This window comes from Ictalurus furcatus, chromosome 22, assembly GCF_023375685.1.
Source record: "Ictalurus furcatus strain D&B chromosome 22, Billie_1.0, whole genome shotgun sequence".
Taxonomy (NCBI): Eukaryota; Metazoa; Chordata; class Actinopteri; order Siluriformes; family Ictaluridae; genus Ictalurus; species Ictalurus furcatus.
In genome coordinates this window covers 3,566,307-3,582,866 of record NC_071276.1, presented here as the reverse complement: position 1 = coordinate 3,582,866, position 16,560 = coordinate 3,566,307, and the positions used below count along the sequence as shown (strand labels likewise).

Genomic DNA, 16,560 nt, shown 5'->3' with positions numbered 1-16,560 from the left:
TCCCCAACTCACAATGAAATACCACATTTCTAACCCTTCTCGATTGTTTCTCTAAAGCATGTCATCTAGTACAACCCCACAAACTTCCCATGACCATGGCGATAGTCAAGATCATGTTCACGATTCATGATGGCTATCCAGGCAATTCAACCTCCCTGTAGAAATTGTTTCAAACCAAGACTCCAGTTCATGTCCACAGTTTTTTTTTTTTTTGCTCACATCTTAACATCAGTGTTACAACCCACAATCCAGTAGCCAGGTGAAGCGTTTGAATGAGAAGATCAATAGGTTTCTGAGATCCTATTTAGACAACAATAATGGACCCATTACCTACAATAGGCAGAATTTTCCTAGAACTCCTTAACACACTCCTCTAAAAGTCTTACAACACCATGATAAACTTGGTGAACTGGGAGGGATTTGTTCCAGAAAAAAAAGATCTTGGATCCCAGCAAACGGCATTGATGATCTCAATCACTGATTTCCATCAAGAACTTGGAGGCACCCATTTGAATGGTGGTTCAGTTTTTGTGTGTGTGTGTGTTTCTGTCATGTCTTTTTGGGTTATTTCACCACCATGCCACCAGAGGGCACCCTTCCTGAGTTTTAAGAACTCTTCCTCAGTTGTTACATTCACTTCCTGTCATGAAAGCATTTAAAACAAATGGACACTAGGCCAGACTTAAAGCCTTACTGATTACTTGTATTCATGTAAGGTCTGAGCCATTTATATAATCTATGCTTTTCAATAAATGACCCTTGCTCTCTGTTCTGATTTTCTTGTTTTGTTTTTTTAAATTATCCTCTGGTATTATTCTCTGAATTATCTGTGCTTTTGACCTCTGCTTGGTTTTTGACTACATATCCATTGGACTTGGTTATTATTAGCCTTTTGTGTATGACCCTAGACTGTTTTGGTTTATTGAGTATTGCTTTTTGGAAATTAACTCTCTAGGCAGTGATCTAGTGAAGTGGTAGCTCAGTTGTTAAGATGTTGGACTACTGTTTGGAAGGTTGTGAGTTCTATCCTGAGTACCACCAAGCAGCCACTGCTGGGCCCTTGAGTAAGGCCCTCAACTGCTCAGTTGTATAAATGATATAATTGTAAGTTGCTCTGGATAAGGGCATCTACTAAATATAACCTGCCTTCTGCATCTCTATTGTTACAGTAACCTAGTCCCATAATTGTCACTGTTTTGCTGTTTTTGTATACTGTATCAAAATGTCTTCAAGTATTTTATAATTAAAATTTGTATTATTTGTTCCCCACATTAGCTGCCACTACCCTACACCTAACATAGTTTCCTGTTCATATGAATGTGTTGACATTTTTACCCGAGGGAGTGCTCAAAGCGGTTGTGAGAAGCTCCTGGAAAGACATAATAGATTCCTCCCATCTGCTTGATGTTCCTCAGGCGTTGAAACTCTGGTGTGTCAATGATGTCCACCAGCAGTGGATGCATCTTTATATCACCATGGACAGAGTCATTGAAGATCTGCAATTAAAACAATTCTCAATTAATTCATAAGAACTAGCAATGCAAATATAGATGCCATTATTATTATGTCCATCACTATTATGTTTTTCCAACAAGGTCATAGAGTGAAGTATGATAATATTTTGCCATAAATACTGGCATCATACAGCATTCCTTAGAATGTTCTAGCTAAGCTGGCGAATGACAAGGAACATTGACATTTACTCCAGACTATAGGAATGGCAAGACAAATTATATTGTATATGGTTATATTATATTGTATATTGAGGTTTGAGCTCAAAAGATGAAGGAGACAACAGATCAATTTTAGCTTTAATTTCCTTATATTTACATTTAGATTTGTTAAACAACTTGGCACCTTTTGTTTGAACCCACCCATTTTATTCCAGTGATCAAAAATACTAGAGCATGTGAATGATAGGTGTTTCTTGCTGCCCAGGTGTGATTTGTTAAATTGATTATTTAAAGAATTAATAGCTATGAATGTCTACTCTTGGTTTGAGCCCCATGTTTCACATGTGAAGACCGCATTTCTTTGTAAAATGGATAAACCAACTTGAAAATCAGAGAGCTGTCTATGGAAGAAAAGAAAGCCATTTTGAAGCTGAGAAAAGAGGGAATCTATTTGTGCCATTGCAAAGGCATTGGGCATAGCCAATACAACAATTTGGAATGTCCTGAAACAGAAAGAAACCAGTAGTGTACAGCACAAACAACCTGTTATGGAACAGGTTGGCCAAGGAAAACAACAATAGTTGGTGTCGGTAAAATTGTGAGAGTTAGGAAGAAAAACTCCATAACAATAGTTATTAACATCACCAATGCAAGTGAGTGTTGCATCTTGGGAAATTGAGTTCTGATCTGACTGAGCTGTGACAATAATGATCATAATGTTATGATGATAACATTAATTTTTCATTCCTTGACAATTCTCGACGAATATTTATTATTGTTTTTAAAAAAAATGTAAGTCTAGCCACCCAGCCTCTACATCGTACTTCTTCATAAGAAAGCACTTAACCATCACTTTGCTAATAAAAATACACAATGTAATGAAAATACATGTCTACACAACTTCTCACCTTGTATCTTTCTGTAGCCATTTTTTGCCCCGAACCTGAAGCCTGGTTTCACTTGAATAGATATGGGAAAAAATTAAGGTAAATATGTTATATAATTCACACAAATCTATGCCCAAAGTTCAGCACATATGTATCTTAAACTACTATACAACATCTCCATATGTTAAGATCAAAATAGCTAGATTCATTCATGTACTCATATATTCTCAATAACTGCTTTATTCTTCAGAGCAGCATTGGATCCTTCTGTACAACCTTGCTGAGATTATCTTGATAGATATTATACTGTTAAATTTTGGCATGCCTTACAACATATACACTCCAGCACATTTACAAAATCCTTACCTCTGATTCCACTGCCAACTCTTCCCCTTTTTTGTTCAAGTGTAAATTTCTTGTTTCAGAGAAATGGCAAGTCTAAGAGGAAATACACAATAAATGAGGGGAAGAGCTCAGTTTTTCTTTGTTTTAAAGAGGTGTCATCATGGGTATAAAAACAATTATTAGAAAAAGAAAAGTAAAATGTTAGTTGTATCCTGCCTCAATTCTGACTTGCTTTCTTTAAAATTGTCAGACAAAATGAACAAATGTACTGGGTTATGTCTCATTTTATACAGTGTATGACATTACAGTTCAGTAAATATGGTTAAAGTTGTTTGCTGTACAATCTACAGTCAGCAAATTTATGCTATCTTTTAAGCATATAACTATATTACTAGATGTATTCATATATTCTCAGTAACTGCTTTATTCTTCAGAGCAGCACTGGATCCTTCTGCACAAACCTGCTGAGCTTATCTTGATGTATGTTATACTGATAAATTTTGGCATGCCTTACAACATATATATTCCAGCAAATTTATTAAATCTTTATCTTTGAATGCTCTGCCAACTCTTCCCCTTTTTTGTTCAAGCCTAAATTTCTTGTTTCAGAAAAATGGCAAGTCTAAGAGGAAACACTATAAAATGTTGGGGAAGAGAGCTCAGAATAAAATGAGAGCTCAGTTTTTTTTTTTTTTTTTTTTAAAGGTGTCATTCTGAGTATAAAAATATGAGAACAACAAAAGTAAAATGTAAATGTTGTTTCCTGCCTAAGTTGTGAGTTGCTTCCTTTAAAATCCTCAGAGAAATGAGCAAATGTACTGGATTATGTCTCATTTATGTTAAATGAAATAAATATTTTTACAGTTGTTTGCTTTACAATCAACAGTCAGCAATTTTATGCTACCTTTTAAACATATAACTTGTTAAAACTATAAAACATGTGGTGAAAATATAAAGAAACTGGTTTTCCCTTTGAATAATTGGCAGTAACTTCACTTACCATTTTTAACCTGTGTGGGATTATGGGAAATTGTCAATATGGCAACAAAAAGTATGCTATATGTATATGCTACCTTAAAAATCAGCTAATGTCATAGCATTTTACTGCCTCTGATTGGTTTTCTTATAGAAATTAATTGACTTTAAGTTATTAGATTAAGATATTAGATTTAGATATTTGAAATGACCAAAACAGCTGAAAACATTTACATGTTTCCACAAAATAGAAAATCTATTTATCTAGTGTGAATGATCACAGTGATTTTTATCAGTGTACAAGAATAAAAGTTCATTCCTTTTTATTGTATATTCATTAAAATAAGTTAACCTATATAATGTAAATCAGTAAAAGTGCATGGCAAAACACATTTTATTTTTCATATTTTTTTAAATTTTACATATTACTGAAATAATGGTTGATAATGGTTAATAATAAACAATAAAATTGTTTATCGTGTTTTAATTTATTTATTCATTTTCATATGATTCATTTACATGTGATTCATTTACATGTGATTAATTTTCATGTGATTAATGTTCATGTGATTCATATTCATATGATTCATTTACATGTGATTCATTTTCATGTGATTCATTTACCTTTTCTCTTCTCTCCTCCCTTCCCTTTCCCAAATATTTCATTGAGAAAAAGAAAAAAAAAAAAAAAAAGGAAAACAAAATTAAAAGTACGCCCCCGGCTCATCATGGCTACTCAAAAACTGTCGCTGGTTATATAAATATTATAAAACCCAAGAACAGGCACAAAAATTTAAGTGGGAAGTGTCTGTAACTCCATAAAGTATACAATAAAGGGATGCCATTTATAAAATAAATAAATAAATAAATAAATAAATAAATAATTCATCTAAGTTAGGAGCGTATACAATACCTGTCTTTGCATTAGAGTACCAGCAACTATAATATATCTACCGTTCACATCAGTGATAACGTTAGTGGACGAAAACTGTAACCTTTTGTCAATTAAAATAGCGACCCCTCCTACTTTCAAATTAAAGTTCGAGTGGAAGACGTTTCAAATATGTAAAAACCTTAGATCTCTTGGCAGGATTACCTCTGATGTTCCAACAAATAAATCTTAAAGGTGTGCCTGTCCCAGCCGGAGTGGGACCCCCCCTCCCCCCAACACACCCAAAGTCTCCATAAAACAAAGGGAGACAGCAGTGTTTCCCACCAAGAGTTGTCCACAATGTGAAAACAACTCAAAGAGTAAGCCGAACTAACCAACTTAATTACCTAAACAAAAAAAAATTCCAGTAAGAGAAAAGTCCCCTACTGACTTCAAATCTGATAAATAGTCTGTGCACATTAACAAATATAATGTCCTTACCTTTTAAAGACTTGTAACAAATAATATAACACAGTGTAGCACGTAAAGATGAGGAAACAACACTAATAAAATGAAATAAACTCTAACCCAGTCAGAGCATCAAAACAGAGAAGCACATTAATACAGAAGTAAATTTAAGAGGAGTCAGTCCACAAAATCTAGACGAAGTAATGCACCGACAATATCTTCAATAAGAATCCGAATTCTGTAGAGCTGGAAGGCCGAGTGCAAAAAAAGAATAAAAGTGGAAAAAACTCCACTATATAGGTATTGCCGTTCACCCCGATATCAAGAGTTTAACGTAGTCTCCTGCTTCCTCCGCTGAAATAAAGTCCTTCTGAACACCGTTATATGTAATGAGAAGCCGAGCTGGGTGAAGTATACCATAGCGAGCTCCCTAAATACCACGAAGTTGACGCCGAACCTCGTTAAACGCGGCCTGGGCCCGGGCTGTCTTGGCTGTGTAGTCAGGGAAAACGGAGATGGTCAAATCCCTCACTTTAATCCGCTGGAGCTCTCTTGCATGGCGTAAAATATCAACTCAGTCACTGTGATAGTGGAATCTGCACACAATTGCTCGTGGTCATTCACCAGGCTTGGGCTTTGGCTGAAGGGTCAGGTGGGACCGGTCCAGAACCAGCTCCTTCTCCAGACCAAACGCCTCCTTTAACAAGGCCGCTACAGCAGCGGTTGTACAGGTGTCAGCGCCCTCTGGAACTCCGACTATCCTAACGTTATTGCGCTGTGACCTCGACTCCAAATCCTCACATTTATTCTCTAATTGAGTCACGGTCGCAGTGAGAGACTCGATAGTAGTCTTCATATGAACTATGTCATCGGTGCAACCAGAGAGAGTGTGCCCCATTTCCCCAACAGTACCTTTCAGTGTTTATATGGTAGCCTCGGTAGCAACTTTATCACCAGCCTGCTGTGTTTTCACGGCCTGCAGGTCAAGCTGGATAGTAGACAGTGCATCCCTGAACATCGCCTGAAACTCCTTTTTAAAAATATCGGCAATGTCCTTCCTCAGTAAAGCCAGCAACTCTAGCTTGAGTACGGCGAAGTCAGGGTCACTGCTCGGGGACGCGGATTCAGGGGGAGAAGGGGACTCGCTCACGGCGCGCACACTACGTCTCAGTCGTGTCTGAATGCTACCACGGGTACCATTCATGTTCTTTCCAGACATCTTAACGTGCCACAAAGTTAAAAGTGCAAATAAGGAAACGAAGTAGAATAAGTCAAAATATATTATATGACCAAAAAGCGCTAATTAATTACAATTTTAATCGAAATCAGCAGGAGCCTCCAACTTCGCATCTTACTCCACTGAACACCGAATTCGAATTCATAATGTGTTGATTGCAGGGAATTTATTTATTTCTCACAAACAAATGTGAAATTTTTCATTACTTTTCAATATTTATTTATCACTGAAATAATGGTTAATAACAAACAATAAAATTGTTTATCATTGAAATGTTAAAAGTAAACATAAAAAATACAATACAGTAAAGTAATACTGTAATGATTTGCTTACCTTTCTCAGCTTGATGTTGTGAATCTCGTACAGTAGATTGAGGTGTATATATATAGCCTAATATACTGTAAGCATTTCTAAATCAACAAGCTCTGGACACACCTTTTTGAAGAATTCACTTACCACAACTACGTAATCTGGACACCTGGACACTTTTTGATTGTTGAATTTCTGACAATCTGAAAAATGACAGGCTAATTATTATATTAAAATATGTTATGCTCGGAAGTAAATACTAGCTAATGACTATTAAGCCTTCTGAACATCTTCACAGAAAAGAGGAAATATATATTTTGGATTGGTTCCCAATGTCAACTTGGCATGGCACATGGCATGTTGATAATTCCACACACACCTGTACATGTGGTTGTACTGGCAGAGGTACATTCAAGTTACAGTTCTTTCTTTGAAGCAAAACTAAAGGAAATGTATAAGAAAACATTGTCTTTCAATACTTAGACAAGTTCACTGGACTGGTGGTATAATGATACATACTGTTGATCGTTCAAAGCAACAGTATGTTTCAATTTTCATTTAGTGTACTAGGAAAAACTAGCCTAGATGGATTATTGTGTATACACTCTCAAGAGACCTTCATATGAATACAGGGGAATACAATGGTTTCCCCCAAACAAGTTCAGCAATTATAGTTTCTGTAGTTACATTATTACTGAATTTATTTGGGGGAAACCATTGTACTCCACTGTCTTCATATGAAGGTCTCTTGAGAGTGTATACATGACATGAATGACAAATGAAGACAGTGGAGTACAAAGGTTTCCTCTAAAAAAAGTTCTGTAATTGTAGTTACCAGGTGTTATAAAATACAGAAGAGAGAGAACAGAAACTATAGACAACATTATGACTAATGCAGTTTAATGAAATAGCAACCAACACACACACATACATGTGTTTGTACCGACATTTTTGACATTCAAGCTACTTCCTCATTTGAAGATAAATGTACTTTAGTTTTAAGCTACCTATTTCCCAAAACTAGCCTAGATGGAAGAACTCGATTGACCTGGTGAGGCCTGTTGACTTCCTATGAGAACATCACTGCTTCCTCAGTCATATTCAATAACATATTTAATATGAAAATGTTACTGTATAGATAGTATTATTGGACTGAAAGAATAATAGATACAAATGGTGGTTACAAATACAGATTCAACTGGAGGAACACTTGAGAGTAATTTTTGCTAGGTGGAAGTCAATTTAGTTTAATCATTGTAAGCAGTGTCAGGGTGTTACACCATGGCCAGCAGAGGGCACTGGGGCACGGCTCCAGACTGGTCACGTGACTGTTTTGTTTTCATTCGCTTTCTGCCTGAGTTCTAGTTTCTGTTTTGAGGTTGTGCTTGATTTAACCCAGGTGTATTTGGTTTAGATTAATTATGTTAATTAAAATTATGGTATTTAAACCCCTTGGGTCTATGCGCACGTTGCATGATATTAGTTGTAGTTAGAATACCTGTGTGAGAAGGATCAGTCTGAACGGTGTAGCATCTATGTTTAGCATGCTAAGCGGTCTTTGTTTTCATGTCCTGTTTTCTGCCTTGACTCTAGTCCCATGTTTTCTCGTTAACTCTGGATAGACCGCGTTCCCGTGTTTGTTTGTTTGTGTCATTGATTTATTAATAAAGACAGTGCTCCTGCACTTACTTCCTGTCTCTCCCTCTGTTTCGTAACAGAATATCGCGCCCACAATGGAAGTAGCAGGAGAACCCGGAGTCCGAAAATTTCTTCATTTTTGGAACTTCCCGACAAGGGAGGAGTACTACGCCTGGCAGCGCAAGCAGCAGGAGGCACACCAAGCTGCGCTATGGAGGCAGCAGGAGGAGTTGCGGTTCAAGCAGCGGATGGAAGAAGTAGACCGGTTGCTCCATGGCGTGCAGGAAGTGCTTCGCCCCCGTCTCGTGGAGCGGAACAACACTCCACCTTGCTGCCCTGAGGGAGCTCCAGTCACACTGCCTAGTCTGGAGTGGAAGGCTAGCCCAGAACTTTTTTTGGGGGGGGGCAAGGGTGACAGCAGAGCGACAGCGTGAGGCCTACGGGGAGGCCTCAGCTGTGGGGCTCCTGCCTAAGGTCAACATGGCGACCTCAGAGCTACAGCTTGAGGCCTACGGGGAGGTCTCGACTGTGGAGCTCATGCACGCGGAGGATGCCGTCCCGCTGCCCTGCCCGGCCGAGGAGGCCGCCTAGCCCTCCAGTCTCGCCGGGGATGCCGCCCAGCCCTCCAGTCCCGCCGGGGGCGGCGCCCAGCCCTCTAGTCCTGCCGGGGGCGGTGCCCAGCTCTCCAGTCCCGCCGGGGGCGGTGCCCAGTATTCTAGTGCCGTCGGGGGCGGCGCCCAGCATTCCAGAGCTGGCGCCCTGCATTCCCGAGCCGCCAGGGGCGGCGCCCTGCTTTCCAGGGCCTCCGGGGGCGGTGCCTTGTATTCCAGAGCCGGCGCCCAGCATTCCAGAGCCGCCGGGGGCGGTGCCCTGCATTCCAGAGCCGGCGCCCAGCGTTCCAGTGCCGCCGGGGCGGCGCCCTGTGTTCCAGAGACGCCGGGGGTGACGCGTCGACTTTCAACCCCGGTGGGGGTGTTGCTCCGCCCCTCTGCTGTCCGACGGAGGCTGCCTCGCTTTCCGTGGCAGCAAGAGACAGCTCGCACTGGGGCCCGGGACCCCCGTTGGAGAGGGGTTCTTGGTGCTCCGGAGCACCCTTTGGAGGGGGGTTCTGTTACACCACGGCCAGCAGAGGGGACTGTGTCACGGCTCCGGACTGGTCACATGACTGTTTTGTTTTCATTCGCTTTCTGCCTGAGTTCTAGTTTCTGTTTTGAGGTTGTGCTTGATTTAACCCAGGTGTATTTGGTTTAAATTAATTATGTTGGGTATTTAAACACCTCTGGTCTATGTGCACGTTGCACGATATTAGTTGTAGTTAGAATACCTGTGTGAGAAGGATCAGTCTGAATGGTGTAGCATCTATGTTTAGCATGCTAAGCAGTCTTTGTTTTCATGTCCTGTTGTCTGCCTCGACTCTAGTCCCATGTTTTCTCGTTAACTCTGGATAGACCGCGTTCCCGTGTTTGTTTGTTTGTGTCATTGATTTATTAATAAAGACAGTGCTCCTGCACTTACTTCCTGTCTCTCCCTCTGTTTCGTAACACAGGGTCATTATAGAGTAATTTTATTTAAAAGTAAAAAATAATGAAAGTAAAATATAAATACAAAGAAATTATATTTAAGTTAAATACACTAATTATTACTTGAAGTCTAAGTTACTCTCTAGAAGCTATACAAGCTATACATTCACTTTAATACTTTTTAAAGAAGAAAAAAGGCATTACAGTCCCTTAAAACTTGTTTCTTCTACTTACAAATGAACAAAGTAATTTGAAGCGTATATCCAGTAAAAACACTGGGTATATTAAGCTTTGTTGTAAATGATTTCCACATAATTAACAGGCTATTAGTTTCTAAACGTGTAAGAAATGTTTGTAACAATATCTGTCAGCAGCTGTATAACAAGAATTAAAGTAATTAACACAATAGTTCTAACATGTTAGAAACTAATGTGTTACCAGGAAAAGTAAATTACATTACATTTCTGTGTTACACCCAGTATTGGGCCCCAAACTAGCTAGATATGAATGGATATATGCATAGATTTTCTGTATGAGTGTTTACACACATGAAAATTGGTATTCATGTAAATCCTATAAATTTTGGGGAAAAAAATTCCACACCCTACTCCTGTTCCTGAGTGTGTGTAAATTTTACACATAAGATTAACTATTGTAAACACTGAATTATCGGCTTTAAATAGACAGTTTTGTTAAAAAAAAATTCTCAGAGGATGAAACCTAACTTATAAATTGGCTCTGTTTGTCCTGGCATCTCATCTATTTTAAAAAGCTTTGTCATGGTTTGGCCTCCCCAAATTAGCAGTATTACTTTTTTTTACTCAGTTTTGTGTCAAACCATTTTCTTTTGATCTCAATTATATTGTGTTGGTTTGATGACACCACATTAACCTCCATAATGTCTCTCCATATTTTGCTCTCTGCTGGATTTGCTGCTACATCCTTTTTTTAAAAAATTTAATTTAATTTAATTTAATTTTTAAAAAATTCTTATAGACATGAGTCAAAAGTACTTCAACTTTAGGAGCCATTTTGCACTTTCCAGTCTGTGAATTTGTTTATTTATGAGTTTTGTGGGCTTCACCAAATGCAAATCAGTTCTTTTTTTATGAGTTTTGTGGGATTCTTAAAATTCTTTAGCTAAGTGTTTCTTCCTTATGTGTCTTTGGCACTGCCTTTAATCAACCCTTTTGATAAAAGGTTTGTGGGTGAACAGTATAACATTCGTAGTCATCAGTACTGTTTTCAACTTCAGGTTTAGGGCCAAGATCCACTGGATCACACATGAAAACAAAGAAACTGCATTAACAAACAAGCTATGATCTTTTTATACAGCAAAAGTACATCAACATACAATAATCAAATGCATTGCAAGCAACATTTGACATTAATATTAGGAGTGTGTGTCATTGCTCAAAACCTTTATGTTTTTATTTTATTGGATTGGATTGGGTGAACACTGGCACATTTTGCTTCCGCTACTCCCCAGTCGATGTATGTAAATTTGTCCATTTTTACAACATTTCACTGGATTTGCTGCACTGGATGACTGTCTGTGTCTGTTTTAAAATATTGAATTCAGCACTTAGGGTGCCGTCTCCATTAGCCACGCCTCCTCCACTTTGGACCTGGTAAATCATTACAGTATAATGACAGTCTATCCCTTATACTGGATACTTTCAATACTTTCAATCTGGTTTCAAACACAGCACTGAAACAGCCCTTGTTAAAAATACTAATGACCTCCTTTGCGCTGCTGACTCTGGCCTTCTGACCATCTGCATCCTCCTCGACCTTAGTGCTGCCTTGGATGCCATCTCACATTCACTACTATTGGAACGCCTGGCTGACACTGGGGTTAAAAGCATTGCTCTTCTCTGGTTCTCATCCTACCATAACAACAGAAACCAGTTTGTTCAGATCAAAAAGTAATTTTAGAAAAAACAAAAGTAAAATGTAATAATCTGAAAATGTGTCAGAAAATTAGGGTCTGTGCAAAAACATCTGGCAATTCCTTTGTCAAAATACTGTAATACACTGGGTGAAACATACTATTTAGTATAGATGTAGATATTCAATTCAGTTATTACTAGACATCAATAACTGAGAAATGAAATAATCACTTCTCTTGATTTTTATATGTGTCACTTGTGAAAAGATTTTGGAAACAATTTGAGAAATTGGCTAATTATATGCTTCCTTTTATACATAACTATAATACATGTGCAGACTAGCTATTAAGCCTTCTGAAAACTGTAGAATAAAACAAGTATACATTTATATTTTTGGTGATGGTTCCCAGTGCAATGTGACATGGGGCTTTGGCATTTTGATAAATCAACCCAAACCCATATACCTGGTTTGACAGATTTAGATTTAAACTTTACTTTCTCTTTTGAAGAAAAACTCAAATATATATATATATATATATATATATATATATATATATATATATATATATATATATATATATATATATAAATAGACTGTTGTTTCTCAGTTGTCAGACAAGGTGAATGGACTTGTATAATGATGCATATGACTGTTTCCCCTCTCATGTTATACATTACAGAAGTAACTGAATATGAATACATTATTCAGATTGAACAGATAATGTGTTTTAAATAGACATTTAAATACACATACAGATAGAAATAGGAGGCACAATATTCTTGAAAATATGCCAGAAGGGTATTTGCTTGAGACTAGTATGCTTGAGCCTGGGTTTAGGTGGGATGCAATATAAAAGTTGCACAAGCAAGAGCTTTTTACTTGCGTGAGTAGGAAGTTTGTGGGACAAAGACCACATTCAATAAGACAATAAATGAGTCACAGTATTTTTAAATCATCTATAATCAGTAGTTTTCTCTAGTACACCCACCTAAACACTACCTTACTTGGCTCCAAAATAAAACAATTCTACTATATTTCTGTTCAAACTGGCCTAAAATTCACAATATGTTTTTATTTGTAGATTATTCTTTCCACCACTTGATATAGCCCACACAGACCAGGCGCCTATAACAAGCTAATGTCTATTACATTTTGGCCAACTAGGTCTGAGTGCCTCATAGTAAGCCAGTTAGTCCCAACAGCTAGCCCACAAATAAGTAAATAGAGAAATAAATAATTATATTTAACTATTATAAAATAAAAGTTCAGATAAGAAAGACAATGATAACCGATCAATGATTAACCCATGAGAATAAGTTAAAAACAAATAATCATTCAATAAGTGATTACTGTATTAACAGAAGAAGTAATTAGATTACACCCAACTCTGCTCCTAATACATCTGAGTTTTTAAAAATCTGGAGATTTTACCAAATGCATTTCAGGATAAAAGTCATTGTTAAATGGTAGAGCAAGTTTACATTGAGCACTCTCTTTTCCAGTTCCAAAATTAAAATGATCTTAATTTTGCTTACGATGCTTTTGGGAAACTCAGTCCTAATCCAATCTTTAATTACTAAACTATGTTTTACTATGTTTTAAAGAGTTTACTAGCAAACCTTATATTAAGGCGTTACCACATGTGCTGTTGCTGGCAGAAATCAAGAGTTGTGGCTTGTAAATGCAACAGAAGAGATAGTGACAGAATTCTGCTATTCACATTGGTTAAAGCTACTATTACTATTCCACACTAATACAGTACAATTCACCAAAACCAAACTACATATAATGTACAGCAACAGTAGAACATGATAAACGTTGGCTTACCTTTGGCTTACAGCTTGATGCTATGAAACAGGTGAGCAGAGTGACGGATATATAGCCTAACAGACATACTATCTGGACAATCCCTTGTTTGTGGATTTGGTTGTGGCCTTTCCCTGTGATAAACCTAAAACATGGACACATACTACACTGCTGAAAATGTGGTCACAGGCAAATACTTATTTGCATGTCAAAACAGTGTATTAGAATAAGAGGAATGAGGGCCAAATCACGTCAAGTTTATTTATCATTTGCACAGTACATTCAGTCAGGAGATACAAAACATACTTTTCAAAAAACCTGAAAAGAAAGAAAAAACAAAGCAAAGAAAAGAAATACTTTATTTTCCTATCAGAAAATAGTTTTCTTGGACTCAGCATGCATTAATGGCTTACAACGACAAGTTCCACTACCTGCCAACCTGACATATATACATTCCTAATATTTCATAGCCCAGTATTCACAGTATTGCACAGTTCCATCAGTATTGCACAGTTCCATCAGTATTGCACAGAATACAGTATAGCATAATGGTGAAATCACAGTATTGCACAGTTCCATCAGTATTGCACAGGACACAGTATAGCATAGTGGTGAAATCACAGTATTGCACAGTCTCAATACTGTTCCATGATCCCAGGAATTTCACAGTTCCAGTATTACACATCCCCAGGAGTATTGCACATCAAGTATTGCACCCTTCCAGCAGTTTTTGCACAGTTCTTACACCTTGCTTATTAAATTATGTGTTGTTTATCTCACTTTCTGTTCTTGTTCTCTACCTGTTTTTATTTTTTTGCTTTTTCCCTTTTTGAGTAGTTTGCACATCTCCTTTTAGTATTATTGCCTGGTTTTGGTTATGACTTTGTCTTACGATTTGGATTTGTCTGGTTGTGTTTTCATGATAAACTCGTACTGCAATTGCACCCGTATCCGCCTACCTTATCTGACATAAAGCTACAGGCCAATAGTCTTTTTTTTAAAAACAACTTTTCTCTGGAATTGTTCAAGAAGTCCAATTAATATTGTAAAATAGGGACCCAAGCTTGGGTCACATACTCTGTACAAGTCTTCAGCAGTAGAGTAGAAATTCTATCTGGACAGGTTAAGTTACTTTTGAACTATTTTCAGCTACATCCAGTTACAATTCCTAAAATCTGATTCTTTCATGTTGGTGCAGACTTTACATGTGCTTTTCACTTGGGATATACAGTATACAGTTATGCCCTTCTTAGTTTGCATGTCCACACAAAAATTTATGTAATCAGTTGTGTAATCTCTCTGTCTAATCTAATCAAGGAAAGGAAGAGGACTGGTACACAAAACAGATCTTTCAGTAGATTTGAAGACTACATGAGAACTTTTTTAAAATTCAAATATTAACCTTTATAGGTAAGGCAGTAATTGTTCATACTCTTGAATAATGATCTAGAATAGTATGCAGTATACAGTTTCTGCCTTGGTGATGAATGCCATTTCCATATACAGTATTTGTTTTCATCCTCTCAGTAAATTAATAATAATGCTAATGCTACAAGGTGGGTTTAATTCTAACTTCGTTATTAAAAATTTCCTCACCAATCATAATCAAGAGTAGCAACTGTTCAGTCTGTAAACATACAGTACACTGCTGCTCTCCTTCACTAACTCTAATTCGCTTCATTTAAACTCACGGTTGCCAGATATCACTAGAAAAGACAACTCCAGTTTCCATGTTTTGATTCAATCCCCCCAAGCACAATATTATCAGCAGACATGGACACTGTACTTGGGGCACGAATCAAAAACTGGTAAACAAACAAAAATAAAACTACTAAAATGTAAAGACAGAAAATATTCTTAGTTATAAATAAATAATTTAATATAAAAAGATATAATAACTTCATAAAATATAAATAAAATGAGAAATGAAATAATGTTTAATTACTATGAGTTGCATTTAATATCAATTTGACATTAAGCTTAGTTCGCTATTTCCTTACAAAGCTATTAGCCTTTTTCCTAACATGGATCATTTTTGTGTTAGTCTACTCTTAATTAGGAGTCTTTATTGTTTTTAAGATATTTAAAAATAAATATTTATGCTTGTTCATTTATCAATTAACAGTGGCGATGAGCAGAGAGCTTACATTTAACTGTTTATGACCTCCTGATTAAAGCTTAAACAAAAAAAGATTGGTATCTGTATCGGTTTCGGTCGTAAAAATCCTGATCGGTGCATCCCTAATGAACACAATTAACCTAAAGCGCTTTGCATCTGACGGGTAAATGAACTCATCCAATCACATCCTACATGAGATTATTCAGATATATACACAATATACACAGAGCGGTTCGAGAACTGACTCAGAACCATAACAGTGGAAAATGTCTAATAGTGTAGCTTTAAATATATTTAAGAGGAGCAGACTTCAAACACTGAACATTAACATTGATGTTTATTGTATTTGTTTACAAGGTAGAACAGGTTAATGGTTATTTTTTGCAAACAGTCTGTAAAATTAACTGAAAATATTACATTTAGTTTATCAGAAGGTAAATTAATTTGTCATGGTTCACACTATGTTCCTAAATTCTATCATAACTGACCAGCTCAAGTTTTCTCATGCCTACTTGTGTGTTATATTGTGGCATGAGAAAACTTAATAAATGTGAAAGTGCAATAAAAATATGTTGTCACTAAAATCAATTAATAATTGTGATAAATAATCGAGATCTCAATATTGATTAAAATAATCTGCATTATCATTTTGGCAATAATCGTGCAGCCCTAAAGAATGATGACATGGCTCTGCATCCTCACTGATCAACAAAATCTTGCATATGTAAAGTCTGTGAAATGAGTGAATCCACATCAAGCCAGACCAGAACTTTTTTTCAACTGCTTTAATTTCATTATAATTTACAGACCTGGGTCAAA

The 16,560-nt window shown here is 36.9% G+C and overlaps 1 protein-coding gene and 1 long non-coding RNA gene across 2 annotated transcripts in view; both read right to left on the bottom strand.

Moving 5' to 3' along the window:
* Window positions 1-16,560, bottom strand: part of LOC128599018 (deoxynucleoside triphosphate triphosphohydrolase SAMHD1-like) — a 130,607-nt gene that overhangs the window by 11,970 nt on the left and 102,077 nt on the right. The window lies entirely within an intron of this gene.
* LOC128599019 (uncharacterized) lies at window positions 4,248-14,756 on the bottom strand. The gene is made up of 3 exons (XR_008384346.1): window positions 13,644-14,756; window positions 6,790-6,968; window positions 4,248-4,528 (listed from the first exon to the last, which is right to left on the bottom strand). It is a non-coding gene; the product is annotated as an uncharacterized LOC128599019 (long non-coding RNA).